Below are 23,046 nucleotides of genomic sequence, written 5' to 3'. Positions count from 1 at the left end.
TCACGAGTTCGTACGGATTGGCAGGACTGCATTGACACGATCTCCGGCCGATTCTGTAAGTTCCGATTACCGAATAATATCTAAGCTTTAACTTCGGGCGCATCGCTGTTGTTTCGTTTAGATTTATTCACCAGTTATCGATATCAACTAGAGTCGTAGGTTTTGCCTGTTATTTTAGTTTTTATCACCAGTTATCAAGCTTGAGATACGAACTGTCGGATTTTATTACTTTCGTTCTTTGTTATCATACAGCCGATTAGATCTATCCCAAGTATTATTTTTCTAGTGTTGTTTAGTTTGCTCTAGTAGCTTTTCTCTACAATCGCTACACAGTACCGGCTATCTTATAGCCGGTTACCTCTACAGTAAATCGGCCGATTCGCTGACGCGCTTTCAAAGATAGATCGGAACTCCAGCCGTTCGAAGCCCCTGCAATTTAATACTTTTATTTCCTTGTCAATCAACAGGTCAGATTGACTGGCACGCCGCGCGAACAGCACTAGGGCGATAACCCGAACAGGAGTTAAGCAGATTTTCCCGGGTCGTGTGTCCGACGCTGAGGATCATCAGCCGATTTTTAGCGCCAACACACTTTTGGCACGCCCGGTGGGACCAAACAACATCCAACATGTCAAAGGCTGCTGAGGTCTCCGAAGACAACGTCATCAAAATTACTGAAGCAGATCTCAAGGATGACCAGAAGGAAGAAGTGGCGAGACATCTAGGAGAATACAGGAAGATATGCTTGCAATCTTTCAGTCGTACCAGGAGCGGGGAGACCGTCAAGAAAGCTCCTCTTCCAACTCCCCACCACATTACCATCGCTGAAGAGTCGGGGAAGATGTCTGACATGATTCAACAGTCTGTTTACCAGGCTATGATCGACTAGTCCACAATAATGACCAACACGGTATACAATGCCGTCATCAGTTCCTTGGTCAGCGGCGTAGCTCAGGGGTATCAAGGACCAGCTTACGCCCCACCCATCGTAGCCCCAATCAGAGGCTTCTCAGCGGCACCGAACGCGTCTCACTCGGCTCCTCAGCCAATGCTGATGCAACATGGAGGGCACAACGCTTCAATACCCCTGGGATACAATGGCGCGCCATGCTACCAATCGCAAGCACCGTCTCAGCCTGCTCAAATTTCCTCCGTGCAACCGCTGCTCTCAAACTCGGTGCCATGGGGAACACCAGCAACGACGGCCAGACTGGATCCGTCAACCCGTTACGGGAACTCTCCAACCATCCAGCCGACAGTCCCACAATATCAGCCGGCCATGCTAGAAATTGGCAGGGGGGCAGATATTGTAGAAACGCTCAGGGGTGCAATGCCGATGATACTATACGATGGAGCAGTAGATTCCCTATGTAACATCCACAAAAATCACCACCTTAAATCACCCGTTAAAAATTGCTTTCAAAATCTTTTTACCGCTGAGCTCCCGGAAATCCAAACTCTTCCAGGCGATTTCGTCGTCCCGGCACCCAAGCCGACAGCCATCATTTACCCCCTTCCGTAATTTTTGCCGCGTGCCGTCGACAGACCGCCGCGTGTGCTCCGACCGCGTGCCACAATCGCCACCGGCATCCCCTTTCTTTTTCTCCCTTCCTCCCATTTTTCCCTCTTTCTTTTTCTTTCTCTCTCTCTTTTTCCTCCTTCCTCTTCCTTCTTCTTCCTCCTTCCTTCTTCTCTTTCCTCCTCCTTCTTCCTGGCGCATCGCACGCCCGGCTCCTGGCGCCATCTTCTGGCCGGCCCCAACGCCATCTCCTGGCCGGACCCCCCCCCCCCCCCCCCGACGCATTCAATCCCCGGCCCCAGATGCCGGTCTTCTTTAGGCGCCGGCCCTCGGCCTCCTAGCGCCATACCGCCGGCCCCCACCCGGTCCGGCCCCGCCAGCCCCTAGCTCCCCTGTGCCGCCCGCTGCACACCGCCGGCCCCCGAGCTGCACGCAACACCGAGCCCCGCCGCGCCTACCGGACCCTGTACCGCACACCGCCGCGGGCTCGGCCTCCACCCCCACCACCGGCAACCCCCTCGCCGGCCTATAAAAGGGCCTCACCGCCCGGCTCCTCTCCCCATCTTCCATCCACCAGTGCCACTACCCATCCCCGCCGTGCCCCTTGTGCCAACCGCCGCTGCCGCCACCCGAGCGCCGCCACTAGAGCCGTGCGCCGCCGCCGAAGCCCACCCCGGCCGCACCTTCCCCGGTGCCGCCACCCATAGTAAGGGAGCCAAAATGGGATCCCCATACCTCCCTCCACCGCCCCCGGCCCTTGGCTCGCCGACGGTGGGCCTGGCCGGCCGGCCACCGCCGGTCACCTCCCCCACTCTCCCTCTCTCCAAGTTCCTGGAGGAAGGGGAGATAAGAGTTCCTATATTTCCGAACTAACCCCCACTTTTCCCCAAATTACAAATCAGTCCTTCCACCACTCTCATACCCCTTTTCACAGATCTGCCCCTCCACTCCCGAAGATATTTACAAATAGGTCCCTGGTTCCTCGCAAATCAGTCCTAAACCTCCTTTTTAAGCCCCTAATCCATGTTTAACTCGTCATTTCATGCGCCAAACTTCCTCCAATTAATCCCAAATTTGACCACGTCATCCTCCAGTATACTTCCGTCGATCCATATCCAAATTTCCCAAAAATACTCATTCTACCTATTTTCCGTTCGCGTTTCCTGTTTGGAGCTGAACGGGTAAAATCCTATTTTCTTTTATTTATTTGTGTGCCCGCTTGTGTGTGCCGTAGATCGCGGAGTACCCGAGGAGGAGCGCGAGGTGGAGTTTGACCGCAAGCCCGAGCTTGAGGACCAGCAGCATGAGCTGGAACTCCCAGAAGGCTTTGAAGATGGCCTTTGATGCATACATAATACCTAGTTTTTCAAACACAACCTATTGGCATGTTTTGTAAAATGCATATTGTTTTATTGCAAGACATGGTTGGATAGCCACCCCTTGATTGTTACAATCATTCCTTGTTGTCCTATGTTTATCTCTAAATATGACTTGCTCTGTTTAGATGATAACTACTGCTAGAATGCTTAGGAATTCGTTACTCAACTTCAATCGTTATTACAATGGTTTATTTAGAAAATAAATGCGTGAGTTTGTTCAAATGGGAAAATGGGTTTCCGGGTTCAAAGGCAAGGAATGTGTAGATAAGATGGATGGGTGTTTCTTATGTGAAATACCAGAATGTTGGGCTCGTACCTTAGTGGTTGAGCAAAGTTGGGAGATATCCATCTTGTCATGGTTAAGGACCGAGTTGATGTGTCATCTTGCCTAATTCAACCATCATGCAACCACTCGACCGTTGTATGGGCAACGGCTTAGCATAAATCCCACTAGCTGGACTGTTAATCTTCAGGTGTGCTGGTGAGCAACGGGAGCCCATGGAAAAGGAGTAAGATCTTGGTGACTTAGATCCCAGTTATGATCTCGTGGATGAGCCGTGAACCCCTTGGGTGCTTCCGTGTGGACTAGTCAGTTTTAGCTAAGGTGGGTAATGGCTTTGTTAGGATCCGCACCAGCACTAAGGTGATCGTGCTGCGGTACCCTACTTGTGGGAAAAGTGTACAACCTCTGCAGAGATAAAACCTATCCGGGTAGCCGTGTCCATGGCATTGGACGAGTTACGGCTTGGTCACATAACTAGCACTTGGGAAGGGATGGTTTCGTGTGTGTGTGTGTTGGATTTTGGAAGTGTCCGGCAGTTGTGCCATGAGCTATGGCAGATGGGGAGTCCGATAGCAATAAAATTTGGATCCTTTGTGTAGGATCAACCCCACTCAATGTTTCAGTTACTAAAGGAAAAGCTTTACCAAAAACCCTTTTGAAAACAAACCCGTGCATGTGATAAAAATCTAGCTTTATTGCAAATGAACATTAGCCTATCCTTGCTATATCCTGTGCATATACTTGATTGTATCCCCCTCCGTGGATGGGGTTGGACTTGTTGAGTACGTTCGTATTCACCCTACTTATGTGGGGATGCTTCACCCTACGCCACCAACCATCGGCTACTCAGCCGATTGCCCAACCGCAGCAGGTGGATTGGACCGCGTGGATAGCGGAAGTAATTCAAGATCAGTTTGGGTTGAAACCAAAGGTACAGACTTACACGTACAAGACACCATACCCGCCTGCCTATGACATTTGTCGTTTCCCCATTGGTACAAGGTTCCCAATTTCACCAAATTCTCGGGACTAGATGACACGTCAACGGTAGAGCACGTGAATAGATTCATTATCCAGTGCGGAGAAGCAGCCATGCAAGATGCTCTACGAGTACGATTATTCTCGTCATCCCCATCCGGATTGGCCTTCCAGTGGTTCACTACACTGCCGCCTAATTCCATCGTTACTTGGGCCGATTTGGAGAAGCAGTTCCATAAGTACTTCTACGCGGGAGTCCATGAGATGAAGCTCTCAGATCTGACCAGCCTCAAGCAGATGAGTGATAAATCAGTGACCAGTTACGTATAGAGATTCAGAGAGATCAGGAACAAGTACTACACCCTAATCCTAACTGACGCCCAGCTGGCCGATATCGCCTTCTAAGGTCTCCTGCCACACATTAAAGAGAAGTACGCCTCCCAGGAGTTCGAAAGCTTTAGTCAGATTGTCCACCGTTTGTCTGGCCAGGATATGCGCCCCTTCGACCAACGAAGAAATTTTCAGAAGAAGGTGACGTACCTAGAGGGGTCCGAATCGGAGGAAGAGGTGGAAATCGGTCTAGCAGAGTGGGTAAAAGGGAAAAAGCCGATATCGTGCCCATTTGGAAAGAAAGAACCAGAAGCATTCGGCTTTGACACGTCAAAGGTCAACAGAATCTTGGATTTGCTTCTCCGAGAAGGGCAGATCAACCTTTCGTCTTACCACACAATTCCATCAGCCGAGCAGCTCAAAAAGATGAAATATTGCAAATGGCACAATGCCACATCCCATGACACGAACGAGTGCAAGATCTTCTGACAGCAGACACAATCAGCCATTGAACAACGGAGACTCAAGTTCGAAGTTCCAACAAAGCCAGTAAAGCCGATGAAGATCGATCAGCATCCTTTCCCTACTAACATGGTCGATGCAGGAAGAAGCACGCTCCAGACCAAGGTGCTGACGTCAGAATCGGCCAAGAGAAGTGGCACTGTGGACCCTAGAAATCAGGCCACGGTCAAAGATGTCAAGGGAAAAGGACGGATCGAAGATGAGGGCGAGAAATCGGAAAGGTCACGTAGGCCTTTCACCTCCCAAGATTTACTCAGCAAGTATCAGCGACAGCAAGAAAATTCGAGACACCGTAAGGAGATGATACGTAGACACGAAGATCACTGGCGGTGCTAGTTCTTCATCCACTGCTGGGAGAACAACCTTAGGTTACCGTCAGCCGATGATTGCCCCAAGTGCAATGGCTAGTATCGCAGCGGTCGCCCATTCAAGAGGTCACGCTCCAGGGATCGCGGACTAGAGCCAATCAGCAGATACAGGCGCGAATAAGAAGATCGGCGTATTTCAGTGCATGATTGGCTAGGGGCAGAGTTGACCAGCATGATCGACTGGGGGGCAAGACCAGCGCACATGATCGGCTGGAGAAGATGGCCGATGCCAGAGTCTCGGACGAAAACCCCCTAGGACGAGAACCAGACTGGGAGCACGCAAAACCACTGGGTAAACCAGTGAACCCTAGATGGTGCCCAGACGGTTTGACTAAATCCCAGAAACGAAGAGTCCAGTGTTTGCGCCAATGGGAGCAACAGGAACAAGAACAGAGACAGAGGATGGATAAGAAGGAGGGCAGGTCTCGAATCTAGCGCCCCAGAAGAAAACTGGCGAAGAAGATGACAACCATGGGTCGGCAGCCGACGTCAGCATGGTATTCATCTTGCCAATGGAGTTCATGGCCCCCGCTGATCGAGATGACACAACGGAAATGGAGGAGCAAATGGCACAATTGGCTTTAGAGCCAATGACGGCCACTTTTGAGAAACCCGAGGATGAAAAAATGCCAGCATCTCAAGGCTCTGTTCCTCAAAGGACACGTCAACGGATGGACAGTCATTAGACTACTGGTGGATGGAGGCGCTGCGGTCAACATCATGCCGTATGCTATGTTCCAGAAATTAGGCAAAGGTGATGAAGATCTGACCAAGACAGACATGATGCTTAAGGATTTTGAAGGCAACGTATCCTAGGTCCGAGGAGCACTCTGCGTCGACCTGACCATCGGTAGTAAGGCCCTATCGACTACTTTCTTTGTTATTAATGGGCGAGGGTCCTACAACATGTTTCTTGGGTGAGATTGGATACACGCGAACTGCTACATCCCGTCTACAATGCACCAGTGCCTCGTCCAGTGGATCGTCGACAACATCGAGATAGTCACCACAGATTCTACCTATAGTGTTGCTGCAGCCGACGCGCAACAATGGAGCTGCGAACACATCAGATGCATATCTGGCAGGACTTGGGACACCGATTTCCTAAAGGTGTCCAATTTTGGCCTACAGCCAATCCAAGCAGTCGGCTCTGAAGAATTGGACTAAATGGATCAGTTCGTCCGAGAAGACGGGAAGCTTGGGCACGGATTTACGTCGACCGATTCATTGGAGATGGTGGACTTAGGAGGCGACGGCAAGCCAAGGCCGACGTATATTAGTGCTAATCTAGACCCCGAGTATAAGCGTGAATTGACAAGTTTGTTAAAAGAATTTAAAGACTGTTTTGCTTGGGAATACCATGAGATGCCTGGTCTAGACCGGTCCATTGTTGAACACCGGTTGCCTATAAAACTAGGGTATCAGCCGTATCAGCAGCCTGCACGATGATGCAACCCTAAAATTCTACCTGATATAAAGGCCGAGATTACGAGATTGATTGAAGCAGGATTTATTCGGCAGTGCCGTTATGCCGAGTGGATTTCCAATATTGTGCCCGTATACAAGAAAAAGGGGAAATTGCACGTGTGCATTGACTTCAGTAATCTTAATCAAGCTACACCGATGGATGGGTATCCAATGCCAACAGCTGATGGTTTGATAGACGCTGCTGCAGGACACAAAGTAATCAGCTTCATGGACGGTAATGCTAGGTATAATCAGATATTAATGGCCGAAGAAGACATTTCAAAGACGGCTTTCAGATGCCCCGGCCACCTCGGATCGTTCGAGTGGGTAGTAATGACCTTCAGTTTAAAAAATGCCGGAGCTACATATCAACGGGCCATGAATTATATTTTCCACAAGCTTATTGGTGTCCTGGTGGAGATTTACATTGACGACATCGTGGTTAAGTCAAGGGGACATCAGGAGCATCTGGACGATTCGCGAGAGGTATTGGAGTGCACAAGGAAGCATGGATTGAAAATGAACCCAAACAAATGTGCCTTCGGCGTCTCGGCTGGACAACTTCTAGGATTCATGGTCCACGAGCGCAGATAGAAATCAACCAGAAGATTATGGCTGCCATCAATAAGGTTGTAGCCCCACAGAACAAAACTAAGCTACAGTCCCTAATTGGCAAAGTTAACTTTATCTGGAGGTTTGTATCCAATTTGTCCGGACGTATTCAAGCCTTCACTCCTTTGTTGAAATTAAAACCTGACCAGGAATTCGTGTGGGGAGAGGAACAACAAAAGGCATTGGAGGACATCAAGCAGTACCTGGTCTCGCCACCGGTGCTGATTCCACCATAGGCTGACAAGCAGTTCAAACTATACTTGTCGGCCGATGAACGAGCTATTGGGTCGGTGCTGGTGTAGGAATTTGAAGGAAGAGAAAGGGTAATCTATTACATCAGCAGAAGGCTCCTGGACGCTGAGACTAGATATTCCCCAGTGGAATGGTTATGCCTTTGTCTGTATTTCTCATGTACTAAACTCAGGCACTACCAATTATCGGCAGAATGCATAGTCGTGTGCAAAGATGACGTGGTCAAGTACATATTGTCATTGCCAATTCTGAAAGAAAGGATTGGAAAGTGGATTCTAGCTCTATCAGAGTTTGACCTAAGGTACGAATTGGCCAAAGCTGTCAAGGGCCAAGTAATGGCCGATTTCGTGGCCCAGCATTGTGGACCGGGAATCGCTGTAGTTGAGCCGGCTCCATGGACACTGTACTTCGACGATTCCTCATGTGGGGCCAGATCAGGAATTGGCATCATCCTCATATCGCCTCGGGGGCCAAGTTATGATTTCTCTCTGCCGATAGAGGCGTCCTCCAACAATAATCAGGCGGAATATCGGGCTGTCCTAAAGGGTATCCAACTATTGGGAGAAATCAAGGCCGATGCAGTGGAGATTTTTGGGGATTCCATGCTTATTGTTGATCAATTAATTAGGAAGTCTAAATCCAAAGATGATATCTTGAGGATTTACTATGAAGATTTCCTCCAATTATTGAAGGAGTTCAAGTCGGCAATCATTGAGCACATTCCCAGAAGTTATAACGAGGAAGCCAATAGGCTCGCCCAACATGCCTTCGGGTATCGACCAATTCAAGGGGTTATGTCTCTGGAGCTTGCAGCTGATGACTAGAGAAAGGAGATCGCCGATTACTTAAAGATCCGTCCAAGAAAGTGGATCAGCGAGTGCGTTTTCAGGCAACGAAATATGTGTTACTTGAAGATGATTTGTTTTACCGGACGATTGATGGAGTACTACTTAAATGCCTTGGAATAGAAGAAGCAAAGGTTCTGATGGGAGAAATTCACGAAGGCGTATGTGGGGCTCATCAGTCAGCTCACAAAATGAAGAGGATGATCAGGAACAATGGTTATTACTGGCAGACGATACTCGAAGATTGCTTTAAATATTATAAGGGGTATCAGGATTGCCAGAAGTTCGGCAATGTGCAGCGTGCACCATCCTCAGCTATGAACCCTATAATTAAGCCATGGCCATTTAGGGGTTGGGGAATAGACCTCATTGGACAGATTTACCCTCCATCAAGCAAGGGACACAAGTTTATATTAGTAGCTACTGACTACTTTACCAAGTGGGTGGAGGCGGTTCCCCTGAAAACCGTGACATCGGCCGCTATGATCGATTTTGTGAGAGATCACATTATTTATCGGTTTGGTATCCCTCAAACCATCACGACCAATCAAGGGACAAAGTTTACTTCAGGAGAGTTTGAAGAATTCACCACCGATATGGGAATTAAATTGTTAAATTCTTCTCCGTATTATGCTCAAGCTAATGGTCAGGCCGAATCATCCAATAAGGGGATAATCAAGTTGATCAAGAGGAAGATAAAGGAGCAGCCCAAGAGGTGGCACGCATCCTTGACTAAATCTTTATGGGCTTACAGGATGGCCTGCCATGGAGCTACTAAAATATCTCCTTATCAATTGGTATACAGTCACGAGGCAGTAGCCTTGGGAATTAAGGACGGGGTCCAGACGCACATCACTTCAGGATTAGTTGACAGCCGGTGATTATTCCCTCCTCATGAAGGAGGAGCTTGACAATTTGGCAGATCAGCGATTTAGGGACTTGGTATGAAAGCTGGTGCTGCCGATAGGGTCTAAGGATCCCAAATTCGGTAAGTGGTCGCCTACTTGGGAAGGGCCATACAGAATCGGCCGATGTGCTCCGGGAAATGCGTACATATTAGAGACCCTCGAAGGAGAGGAATTTACAAGAGCTCTAAATGGAAGGTATTTGAAAAGATACTATCCTAGCATATGGGTGGATGCGTAGCCGACGATATGGTGTGTCGGGTCATTGTGGCCGACTCCTATTGACTCGTGTTCATATAGCCGACGCAAAGAGACATCACCTCAAGGATGAAACCTTCCACCAATTTTGCCAATTCGTTATTCAGTACAGCGATGGGATACATGACCGACATGGTACAAGTCACCCTTAGACTAAAAAGTACCAATGCATTTACTAGGTTACAGTTATTGACTATGTTTCAGCTGAGCTTTGTTCTTATTAATCTCTCTTTGGACCCGACCTAGTTCTATCAAAAGACGGGTGCTCTTTTCCTCCAGGTCCTCCATGGCATCTTTGAGGGCCACCTGGCGGGGTAGCTGATGACTCCTCTCGGCTGGTGGCGAAGTTGGTTTCTTGGCGCCGATGGCTTTGATGTGATCCACAATTTTCTTGACATGGGCTGGAAGATGATATTTAAGTTCCTCGCGATGGGCCGCGATCAGATCTCTGTCTGCCTACGTCAGTGGTTCCTCGGAGTGCATCATCTTGATAGCCCGCTCCAGATCAGGGCTGAGCCGAGTCGGCTGAAAAGACCATAGGCGGTTAGTCGTCAAGAAGAATTGATCGAAGAATGTGAAAAGGATTTCATACCTAATTGACGGAGGAGGAAGAGGACATTTTTGCGCCTGGTTGGAGATCTGCAAACGGTCGAGGGGAATATAGAAGGGTGGATGAGATGATGTGAGTGCCCCTGGGAAGGGTAGAGAGACCTTATATTTATAGGAGGGAAAAAGGTAAGGGGCAACAGTTAGCAAAAGGCATCCATTCAAAGTAAACGACTATTGGGCTAAAAGTTGTGAAGAGGAAACGTTTGAATCCATATTCACACAACAAATGGCGAAAAGAGCATTAAATGTTTATACAAAGTTTTCAGAGGACAATTCAATGTTTGATACATTCACCCGAGAAGGGAATCGATGACCGCGATCGCCCGCTGACGGATTTGATCGGCCGAATCTAAAGTCCTCTGGTCATCATCGGCCGATCCAGGGATCTCTGGCATGCTACGGTGAAGACGAATGGCCTCATGAGCAAGGTTTTGCCTCTCCTGTTTCAAGCCGGCAATAACGGTCGGGAGGTTATGAAGTTTCTTCTCTTCAGCGGCGATGGCCTTCGTGATCTGCTCCATCTCCTTGGCAAGTTCTGCCCTACGCCGTTTAAGATGATCTATGGCGCTGACGATATCTGGGCGCGAATTTTCAAGGATGCCGATTCGGTGATGCACCTCTTGAGCTTGATGCTTGTAAGAGTTCTCTTCTTCGTGTGCCTTCGCCAGCTTGGCGCAATTGGCCATGTGCCGCAGAGCTCTAAACACCGGGATCCGCATTGATTCGATGTATGTTGCGGGTGCAAGAGCTTCTTCTGCTTCTTCTGGGACTCGGCCTCTTACTTCACTGAAGATTTGCCGAATCGGCGAAGCATCCTCCACCAATCGGCTAAGGTCGTCCTAAAGAAGAACTCGGATGTTCTGGAGCTTTGCACGTATTTCGTCGGGAATTGAGCTCAGAGCCACTTGTCGAGAGGCTACCTCTTCATCGTTAGAGACAGCAACCGCAAACAAAAAGAGATTGTTATTGGGCATATCTTGCTCCTATGACAAAAGAGTGGGTTAATCGATAATAGTGGAGCTCAATTGAAATATATGCTGGACGCTCGGTCTTCTTCCGTTTGCGTCGGCAGGGTCGCTACCCTTGCTTCGGGGATCAGCGCGTTTGGCTCGTCAGAAGAAGAAGACTCGACGATGATTGGTGTTGTGCTTGGACCAGCTTCCTAAAGAGTGACAAGTGAGAAGACCTCTGTAAGTATAAAAGAGTAATTAAATCTGGGGCTTGATGCTGGTCATTTTACCTCTGCGGATCGTCCGGCCGATGGTGGCCGGTAAGGTATGATTAGTGTGCTCGGGATGATCTACATCGAAGAATCGGTCAGTTTCGGTCAAGGGTCGAGATGTTTGAATAAGATGTGGATTTATTACCTCAGCCGGAGGAGTTGCTGAAGGGGTGGTTTCTGCCTGAGGAGTGGCCGATTGTTGTAGGACTTCCTCTGGGAGAATTTGTGCAGCCTAGCAAAATGGAAATTAATACTTATAAAATTCCTGAAGAAATGTAAGGCAGACGGGGTTACCTGTACAGCTTCCGCCAATAAAGATGCAGCTGCCGATCTGATTTCTATAGCTATATGGGGGTCGACCTCTTGGGCAATCGGCAGAATAGCCTCTTGGGCAATGGCGAGGCTAATGTGACTGAAGGCTTGACCGGTGCTGCCACCGATTGATCAGCCGATTCTATACAGGCGCGCACCCGACGGCTTGTCTTCTTTGAAGAAGATATTTTCAACTTCTGTTTTAATCGACTAGTGGTGATATCTTTGATGGATGGGGCCTGGAAGCTGATGATTGGAAATGAAGTATATGGATGGCGATTCTCTATCGGCCTTCCGCTACGGCTGCGTATTGGGGGGGAGTTGGCTTCCAGACTGCAAGAGAAAAGAAAAGTCAGTGGTAATCTTGCAGCACAAAAGGAACGATGTTAAAATCGGCTAAAAGGGATAGTACCGCTGCATTTGGATCAATGTTGGCGGGATCCAGGTCGTTACAATATGTTGCGGAGGAGACACAGAAGAGATGTTGCTTCCATTCACCCCACCATAGCTTAAATTGTTGAATGGCGAAGGGGGCCACCACCCAATTGGCCAAGTCAATGGTATTAGAGTCTGGTGTCAAACTGCATAACCGATTATATTCAAGCCCTGTGGTAAGCTCATCCCGAAACTTCACGTGGCCAGCAAAATAAATCCTGATCGGCAACTGCCCGAGGCCAAGTTGCCGTGCTGCCACTGACGGGTTGTAAAACTCATAGGTCGGGGAATCTTTCCCCAAAAAGAAATTTGCTGGCAGAATCCTAGGCTTGATCAGGATATCCGTGAGCTCGTTGTCAAAGGAGTTGGTGGTTGAATTGAAACAGGCAGGGTTTTCAAAGAGTAGCTCACTTCTCTGGTATGGATACCAGCTTGTGGTTTCTTCACTAAAGCCAACATAGAAGCATCTGAAGTACTCAGCGGTCTTGGTGGGAGTGAATTTACTACCGAAAAGGGTCGACGCCGCCTCACCAAAAGAAGTGCAACACCGATGTACTGTAGGATTCTCCCTCGACTCAATGTTGGGGAATGTTTTAGTCTCAATTTGTTCCCGGGAAACTTTAACCATGTACAGGTTAAGCCAGAGGGTAATGAACCACCAAGGGCCACCGGGGTTTCCCATCGGCTCTCCAGTTGATAACTTTATGGCGATCTAGTGCAGCATGTGGTAGGCCGATCCTAACAAGTGTTTCCCTAAAGGGTCATTAGAACCCCTCGCTAATGCTTTGGCCAGAGCTTGCGTGTTGGACGAAGGGGCGACTGCTCGACCACAGAAAAGGTGCTTTTCCAGCCACATCATTAGGAAAGTTGTGTGCTCCCTATCGCCGATGGTTCCGGTTTTCATATTCCTGTCAATGTAACCTTTCCATCCGCCGATTCCTTTCGTTTCTAGGCAATGAGTTGGTTTGATCTGAAAGTCAAAGGATTTATCGGGCGAAGAAATGTCAAGGCTGGTCAGCATCACAACATCGGCCAGAGTCGGGGTCATAGGCCCATGGCCAAAGAGGAATGTGTTGACGGCGTCAGATCAGAAATAGGATGCTGCAATGACCAGGGGCTCGTTCTTCTCCATTTGAGATAAAGACAAATTTATGCAATGGCCGATTTTTTGTTCGTCCCATAGAACCCTCTTGGAATCGGCCATCCTTTGGAACCATTCCCTCCAACCAGGGGTCTTGTTTGGCCAGGATCTAAATGCACCCGTCCATTGATCCAGATCCATGGGTGATTGCTTGAAGGGGACTCTGTGGGTTTCCAAATTGATGAAATCGGTTGGATCTGGGTTCCCCATAGGGCCAAGGCCGATGAGACCAAGCGCGTCTGAGATAGGGATGGTGATTCACTGCCTGACTTCCTAAGGAAGATGAAAAAGACAAATTGAAAATAGATTTAAAAGACGCATGAGCAATGAAAGGTAAAAGGGTGAACCTTGAGATATTTACCTCTAGAATGAAGCTCATGGTTGCCGATGGAACCGCCATTGGAGAAAACAAAGCGGGTTTGTTGGAGGATGGAAGAAGGGTCGCCGGAGGAATACGGCTGGTAGATGAAAGGGCGCCGAAATGTGACGGAAGACGATTTGCTGGGGAAAGAAGAATTTCTGAGCTTGTGGAGGAGAAGCGGTGGAGGATGCATATATTTAAAGACGATTTGAGAGAAGGGTAAAGGTGAGATTTTTACCGTGCCATCTACACAAATTTCGGAGGGGCGGTTACCTCAGGCGCCCAGTTCAAAAAGATTGCAATCATCAGGTAGAAGACTGCGAAACAAAAAGGAGTCTTTGCCGCACTTGCCTCGGAGAAAGAGTTAAAATTAAGAAGAATTTCGAAGCAAAAGTTGTGTTTTGCTCTGAAACTGGGGGGCATGTGTTGACGCCAGATTTTGACATGTGTTTTGAATTAGCATCAAAAAAGGAGAAATGCGGGCTGATACAGCAGACTAGAAGCTACAGTTAGGAATCGTCCGATTGAAGCTACAGAGGTTCGGTCGACTGGCAAAAGGGATCGGTGAAGGTTGGCCGATTGGGAGCTAGAGCGGCTTGGCCAGTATGGGCCTAAGGTGGGTCGGAGAAAAGATTAGGTGAAGAAGGAGATTGGCCCGTGGAGATATGATAACCAACTCCGATACGAGTTGTATTTGTAAATATTTGTTATCATTTAAAATTAGAGATAGATCCTAGTCGGTTAGGAAATCAGTTGTAACAGGCTATAAATAGCCACCTCTAGAGGTTTGTAAAAAAAACAACACATCAATCAATACAACCAATCTACTTTTTCCTCGTACTTTACTTCCAAGTCGGCAACTTCGCCAAAACACTTTTTCTTTCATGAGTTCGTACGGATTGGCAGGACTGCATCGACACGATCTTCGGCCGATTCTGTAAGTTCCGATTACCGAATAATATCTAAGCTTTAACTTCGGGCGCATCGCTGTTATTTCGTTTGGATTTATTCACCAGTTATCGATATCAACTAGAATCGTAGGTTTTGCCTATTATTTTAGTTTTTATCACCAGTTATCCAGCTTGAGATACGAACTGTCGGATTTTATTACTTTCGTTCTTTGTTATCATACAGCCGATTAGATCTATCTCAAGTGTTATTTTTCTAGCGTTGTTTAGTTTGCTCTAGTAGCTTTTCTCTACAATCGCTACACAGTACCGGCTATCTTATAGCCGGTTACCTCTATAGTAAATCGGCCGATTCGCCAACGCGCTTTCAAAGATAGATCGGAACTCCAGCCGATTGGAGCCCCTGGAATTTAATACTTTTATTTCCTTGTCAATCAACAGGTCAGATTGACTGGCACGCCGCACGAACCGCACCAGGGTGATAACCCGAACAGAAGTTAAGCAGATTCTCTCGGGTCGTGTGTCCGACGCTGAGGATCATCGGCCAATTTTTAGCGCCAACAACTTGATTGTTAGCTTTTATTTCTGTGGGACTTTTTGGACATTTGTTAGCAGGCATGTGTCAACAGTTGTGTTTTGCAGAGTAGTCATATTCCCTGTGTCGATGTTGAAGTTTATGTCCTTTTCAAGATATGTGAGTTCTTTTTGTTTAGACTAAAACATATGCAAGTGTTGAAATACTTGCATCCATGCTACCCTCGGATCTATTATCTTTTCCTTGCAGGCGCCCCTCGAATACTGTTGAACAACCATTTTATTCTCAGAATAAAACAGGGAAACCTATTCTCTAAAAAGAAACTTTTCCTTTCCTATAATTCTACCCATGGTGTTAGTGCTTGGTTGATACTTGTATGCTATACAGTGTAACTCATGTCGATGTTCTTCTGCAGGGGGGATTACTTCCATCCTATGGGTGAGTACTAGTCAAATGCCTTTGTTGTTCAATCCATCACTATCTGTTGGGTCCTCACTAGTAGTGCAAATTAGCTTATGCACTTCCATAATAACTACTAACTAGTTAAGCCTTTTCTACAGTTGTACTGTTGTATCATTGTGTTAGCGCTGACCAGTTAACATTTTTAAGAATTGTGCCCTTGCATTACATCATATCTGATTTAATATTCTGCAGTAGATTCTAATTTGAAAAGTAACATTACTCTGATACAAAGAAAAATCTATCATCAACCAACTCCCTGATTAGGATCTTCAGGTGCTAGTGTGTGGTTGGATCTTTGCATGACTCGTTCTTCTCCTATTAATTAATATAATGATACGCAGCTCTCCTGCGTGTTCGAGGGGAAAAAACAACTCCCTACATATACGCATGCAAATAGAGCACACCATATGCACATGTCTACATAAATCCATTTAAAGATCTGGTGTTCATCAAATTTCTTGAGCATTAGGTGTTCATGGGTGTATGTTCAAGGCAATATAATGTGTGTTCTGCACAAGTCCATCATGAAAAATCTTGCAATCATTGTGTAGAATATTATGTGATTGTTTCAAACTGTATTTAGAATTAGCAAATGTTAATACTAATCACTTGACCTTGTTGCACCAGCATATGATGTTGTTGACAAGGAACAATTTCAGGATCTCAACTCTTTGGGTTATCCCATTCCATCAAGGAGTATGGTCAACCGTGAGTGGCTTGTACATTTATCCTGCATTGGGCCTTTGTACAGCCCTGTTTTACCACTAGCAACTATTATACCATTTATAACTTTTCAAGTGGCATGATTTTGGTTAATACTTATGAAGATCCTTTTGGTGATTTATATCCTAAAGGTGTCTAGGATGAATTTAGGAAAAGAGTTTCTTCTGAAATATCTTGAAATATTGTCACACTTACTTCTTTCAAAGGTGATTTTGCACATTTACTATTTCATATTTGTGTTTCATTATCATTTGCTGATGATCAGAATCATGATTTCCAGGAGACAAAAGGATTTTTGCCTGCACTGGAGTTTTTGTTGACTTCGATGATAAGTATCCAAAAATTCTGACATCAGCAAGCTTGGTTAGAGATCCTGATGATCAAAATAAGATTGTTGGGGACTTGAGGGTTAGTGTTCCTAAGTCCTAACTATACTGTGATCCTTGTTCTTCCAGGATCTTAAGTCTCGTTGTATTATTTGCAGATTGAGGTGTTACTCCCAAGCAAACAATACGGAATAGGGATATTGAAACTTTATGGTTTAGATTACAATGTTGTTGTAGTCAGTGTCGAGAATTACCGTGCTCTTTGTCCCGTGAATCTTGAGAGTTCCTGTGAATCTTACAAATGATATGATTCATGATTGTATGGTAAATGATACTATGGTAGTAGCTATTGGGCGGATCTTCCAATCAGACGCATTAATGGCTGAAAGTGGGAAACTAACTAATGGGTTAGGCATGCTTGATTGCGAAGCTCTTTCCTACTCCACATTTAAAATCACTAAGGCAGTACTGTTGATCTTATTTTTCTTACTTTTACATGTTCGAACTTGGAAGTAAATATGCATTGGATTAGTAGTTCAACTAACCTATCACATCATCATGTACTGAGATTCTTGGCATATTGTAAAACTGACAACCCCTATGTAACTTGGTTAGGCTGGAATTGGAGGGCCCCTTGTTGATGTTGATGGTAATTTTATTGGCATGAACTTCCATGGAATGAACTACCATTGTAAGAAAATTGGAACCCCCTACTTGTATCGTGAAGTTCTCTGTAGAATCCTGAAATTTTTTAAGACAAAAGAGTATGTATATAGATTACTTAAGTAGTGCCAGTTAGAATAAGTATTTGATTTTGTTTGCACTTGGCTGTAAGATTTTTGTTAACATTTTACAATCTAGTTGAAGGATGTTTTGTCAAGCATAATGTTCTTTTCTTTTGTGTATTTCACAGAACTAAGAATTTTAGTTGGGGGGAAGTATTGTTGGAGATAAGGAACCAATAAACAAGTATACTGATACATCCTCATTGCTATTGAACTTGCACTTTTATAAATTTGCTGATCATATTACGTTTGGTTGTGAATTATTGAATAACAGATGGCCAGTGCCTGATCCGTATTGGTGTGATCCAAGTGATGTGGAGGAGGAGGATATGAATGACAAACAGGAACTCGTAGCTGACGGCTGCCCAGTAAGATACAGGTTTGGATCTATAAGCATCCTCATGTAGTCTTTGCTCTACTCCACTGGAGCATCCTTGGAGAGTTGTTTGGAAGGAGAGGAAGAACGATCAGATCCTCCCGGCTGTCGTACGACACGGACGTAGCCAAGAAGCTGTGGGCAGAATCGTCGGTGGTGTTCAAGGAGCTGCAGCTTAGAGAAGGCGAATTCATGAACAGTTAAAAGAAATACGGACAAATAGATGATTCTGGCATCCTACTTGTCTTTTGTACATGGTCCACCTTGTAGTGTAACACAAGCTTTTGGTCTTACATACATGAGGCCGCGCAAGGAAGGTCTTGTTTGTTGTGTACCTGCTGCTTCCTGTTTAACAGCGATCATGAGGCATTGCTAGCGTGTTATTGCTCCCTCCGCCTGTTGGGCGCCGCCAACCAGAAAACGTTCCCATGGAGGAGTGGCCGCTGCTGCTCCATCTGTAGAGGTAATTAACACCGGCATGGGCGAGCGTGGGCACAAGCAGCACACGAGCACGCCGGCTGAGCAGTACATGAATGAACACATGCAATTTAGCAGTTGGTTTTGTTGTTGGATATTTGTGATCTCGGCTAACAGCCGTGGATTAACTTGGCAAACAAGTGCACCTTGTTGAGAGATAAACATGCCAAATTAGTTTCCGGCGCCGTGCGCATCTTCTTAATTTCTCGCTTCTTTCCGTTCCTCTCGTCCTCCCCTCCGTACCAGAACAATCAATCCCCGCGCCGCTGGTGGATCCCTCCTCCTAGAACCCTCAACTTGAAAGATATTTGCAACTTGGTGGTTTATTTGCTTCTCAGGGAGTAAGGATTTGCATCGAAGCTTTGCTCATTTTGTGACCCAGATTTGACCTTCACATCGCTTTAGTGTTGGACAGATGTTAGCAAGTAAGAGGGGTGCTTTCTCAAACAAGAAAAAAATAACTCGCAGTGATGGACAGTCATCCATCTCAGCAGGTCTGCTGATTCTTCCTTTTTCTCCTCATGTTTTTGACAGCTCTATTTAAGCACTCACATCTCTGTTGTATCGTGTTTCTTTGACTGACTTACCTGGGACAGATCAAGACATTTGGAATCAGCTGCGTGAAGACGTTGCATCGAATCTGCGTAGAAGTGTTGTCTCACTTGTTTTGAACGATGGTGATTATGCTGTTGTATTTGTATCCTTACTTTTCTAAATATATGTTTAAACATTGTTAGTTATGAATGATTTAAATTAAGATCTTCTGTAGCGTGCAGAATTCCGTGTACATTCTCTGGTATAGCCATAGAATGCCAGAATAATGTCACAAAGTTTGTGACAACTGGAATTTTGGTTAGTGCTCTTAAGACTGGCCAGTTTGAAGAAGACGTTATAGTTAACTATGATCATTCCATAAGATTTCCTATGCTTTATGTTATAGATCAAAGTGCACTATGAAGGAAATGTTGCCACAGGCTATCTGGATGAATATGATTCTGACTGTCAACTTGCTGCTGTCAAAGTCATGTCCCCCCTTGATATTTATTGCATACATCTTAATCCTGGGATGGAATCTATGCCCTGTAAGCAGCTAATAGTTGTAGGGTGTGTCTTTGACACATTAATAGCAACAAGTGGGAAAATTTCACATCGATCTAAAGATAGAAAATTTCTTATACTCTCTCGTATCTTTGAGGTACAGTTGCATTCGTATGGGTTAATCTTTGGCTGGAAATGTATTTACACTAAACTACATCTCATATTCTATAAAAAGTATAATGGTGTTACCCTTGGTGTACTTATATTTAACACCATTGACTGTATTACAAAAGTTTGGCTTCTAAGTTCTTTTAAACTATTTTAAACTATACAGTAAAGTTGAATGGGTTCTGTATTGGTTAGATTTGCAATGGAACATACTTTAAAGATATTATACATTTCTAAATATTTACAAGTAATTGGGGAGTTAGCATAAAGTGGGGAGTAACTCTTGTTCCAGATCATTTTATTTTGTTCCAGTGTAACCCATGTTACTCTTATTTTTCTAGAATTGGTGAGGGGCGGCATTTGTTGATGTAGATGGAAATTTTGTTAGCATGAACCACTGCAATTTATTGCCATGGAAAATATTTCTCGAACGGTCAACATCAAGGGCATATTTCGCTATGTTGGCATGAACGGTTGGTATGAGACTAGAAGGTAAGCTGTTTTGTTAGCTTTATTCCCTTTTGGAGTTTCTTTGGGCATTTGTTGCAATTCCTAATGTTTATCCCTAATAACAACAAAATTCTTTGGTACCTCTACCTAAAGATGACTGCAAATGGACTAGCTGTGCTATTGGTATCTGTCACAGTTTGCATTTTTTGTAGAGTAGCTATATTCCTGTCATCCTGTGTCAGTATTGAAGCTTATGTCTTATTCAAAATATGTGAGTTCTTTTTTCAGACTATACACTAAAAATTGTTGAAATACTTGTGTCCATCGTACCTCAGCTATATTATCTTTTCCTTTCCTACAACTCTGCCATACTGCCACCATGGTGACGTTGTATTGTGCTTGGTTGATACTTAGTGTTGTTGTTAGTGCTCATGTTAATGTTCTTCTGCAGGGGGAACATTACTTCCATCCTAAAGGTGAGCACGACCAATCAAATATCTTTATTGTGCAATCCATCACCATTAGTAGTGCAAAGTAGCTTATGTACTTCCATAATAACTATTAACTAGTTTAGCCTTTTCTTTATTAAGTTGTGTTTTTGTGTTAGAGTACACTAATCAGTCAACATTTTTACCATGCTAGCATGGTGCCCTTGCATTGTGATGCATCTCAATTGATATTCCATATATTCTAATTTTGAAAAGTAACATTACTCTGATTTAAATTTTTTATCATCAACCGGCTCGTACATATACACATGCATATAAGGCAATAGGGTACTATTAAATATTGCATTCACAAATCTACATAAATCCATTTACAGAAGATCGGGATTGTGCATAGACCACACCATGAACACCATTGGTTCCTTGAGACGAGATGAGGTGCTTATGGGTATATGTGATTGTTGCAAATTTTACTTAGAATTAGTGTGTGTTACTGCTAATCACTTGACCATGTTGTACCAGTATATGATATTGTTGACAAGGAATAATTTTAGGATCTGAACTCTTTGAGTTATCCCATTCCATCAAGGAGTATGGTCAATCGTGAGTGGCTTGTACATTTTCTTAGTTATTCTGCATTGAGCCTTTGCACAGCCATATCGTACCACTAATATTATACCATGTATCATTTTTCAGGTGGCATAATTTTGGTTAATACTTATGAAGATCCTTTTTGTGATTTATATCCTAAAGGTGTTTGGGGTGAATTCAGGAAAAGAGTTTCTTTTTATATATCTCGAAATGTTGTGGCACTTTCTTCTTTCAAAGGTGATTTTGTAGTAATGTGCTATTTACTATTTCATATTTGTATTTGGTCATCATTTGCTGATGATCAGAATCATGGTGTCCAGGAGAAACAAGGTTTTTTGCATGCACTAGAGTTTTTATTAACTATGATGATGAGTATCCAAAAATTCTGACTTCAGCAAGCTTGATTAGAGATCGTGATGATCGAAATAAGATCGTTGAGGACCTGAGGGTTAGTGCTCCTGACTATACCGTGATTCTTGTTTCTAGATACAACCTAAGTTCCATTGTATTGATTGCATATTGATTTGTTGCTACCAAGCAAAAAGTGCAGAATAGGGATATTGAAACATTATAGTTTACATTACAATGTCAGTGTTGATAATAATTGTGCTGTGTCCTGTGAATCTTGAGAAGTGCCCTGTGAAACTTCAAGATTCTATGGTAAACGATTCTATGGTAGTAGCTGTTGGGCGGATCTTCCAATCAGGCGCATTAATGGTTGCAAGTGGGAAACTAACTGTCGGGTCAAGCATGCTTGATTGCGAAGTTCTTTGTTACTCCACATGTAAAATCAGTAAGGTAGTGTTATCTTATTTTTCCTACTTTAAAAATGTTGGGAATTAAGTAAATATGAGTTTAAATAACCTATCACATCATGTACTGAGATTCTTTGCATTACAATTGACAACCCCTTTGCAACCTTGTTAGGTGGGGATTGGAGGGTCCCTTGTTGATGTTGACGGTAATTTTATTAGCATGAACTTTCATGAAATATGCTACAATTGTGAGAAAATAGGAACTCTGTACGTGTATAGTGAAGATCTCTGTAGAATCCTCGAATTTTTTAAGACAAAAAAGTATGTATATATTTCTTTTTTTTCAAGTATGTCTAGATTTTTTTTATTTTGGTTATTGTTCCTATTTGAACAAGTATTTAGTTTATTTTGCACTTGGCTATAAGATTTGTGTTAACATTTGAATAATCTAGTTGAAGGATGTTCTGTCAAGCATAATTGTTTTATTAAATCTATTTTTGTGTGTATTTCACAGAACTACGAATTTTAGTTACGGGGACATTGTCCATGGAGATGAGGAAGCAATAAACAAGTAAGCTGATACATCTCATTGCTATTGAAGTTGCATTATAAAGTTGCTGATCATAGTACGTTTGATTGTAAATTACTGAATAAACAGGTGGCCAGTGCCTGATCCATATTGGTGTGATCCAAGTGAGGTGGAGGAGGAGGATATGAATGACAAACAAGAACTCGTAGCCGACGGCTGCCCAGTAAGATACAGGTTTGGATCTATAAGCGTGCTCAAGTAGTCTTTGCTCTACTCCACTGGAACTTGTTCGAGTTGGCATGTCTTATGTTTGAGACTGCGTGCTATGTAAAGATACAAATGGTTTATTTGTCTTTTTTTCCATGTACCTTGAAAAAAAATACACTTAATGTGTGGTTTTTAAGCTTCAGCTAATATTAATATCTCCATCTGAACCTGTTTACATGCACATTTTTTTTATCTGTCTCTGGAGTCAATATGAGTGTCACTGGATTTAGAAATCAGGCACACAATTGGAGTCCGTCTGGATTTTCTACCTCTTCCTGCCTGATCAAATGACGACTACTGTGACCGTATGTAGTATGGACATTCTCAACAAATCAAATATTATCCCAACTATCAACTTGGCGCTGGAGTAAACAAACTCTGCTGTGCGCCTGCTGTTGCAGACCAACACCCG

The sequence above is a fragment of the Setaria viridis genome, chromosome 2 (assembly GCF_005286985.2).
Source record: "Setaria viridis chromosome 2, Setaria_viridis_v4.0, whole genome shotgun sequence".
In the NCBI taxonomy this organism is placed as follows: domain Eukaryota; kingdom Viridiplantae; phylum Streptophyta; class Magnoliopsida; order Poales; family Poaceae; genus Setaria; species Setaria viridis.
Note: the sequence above shows the minus strand (reverse complement) of the source record.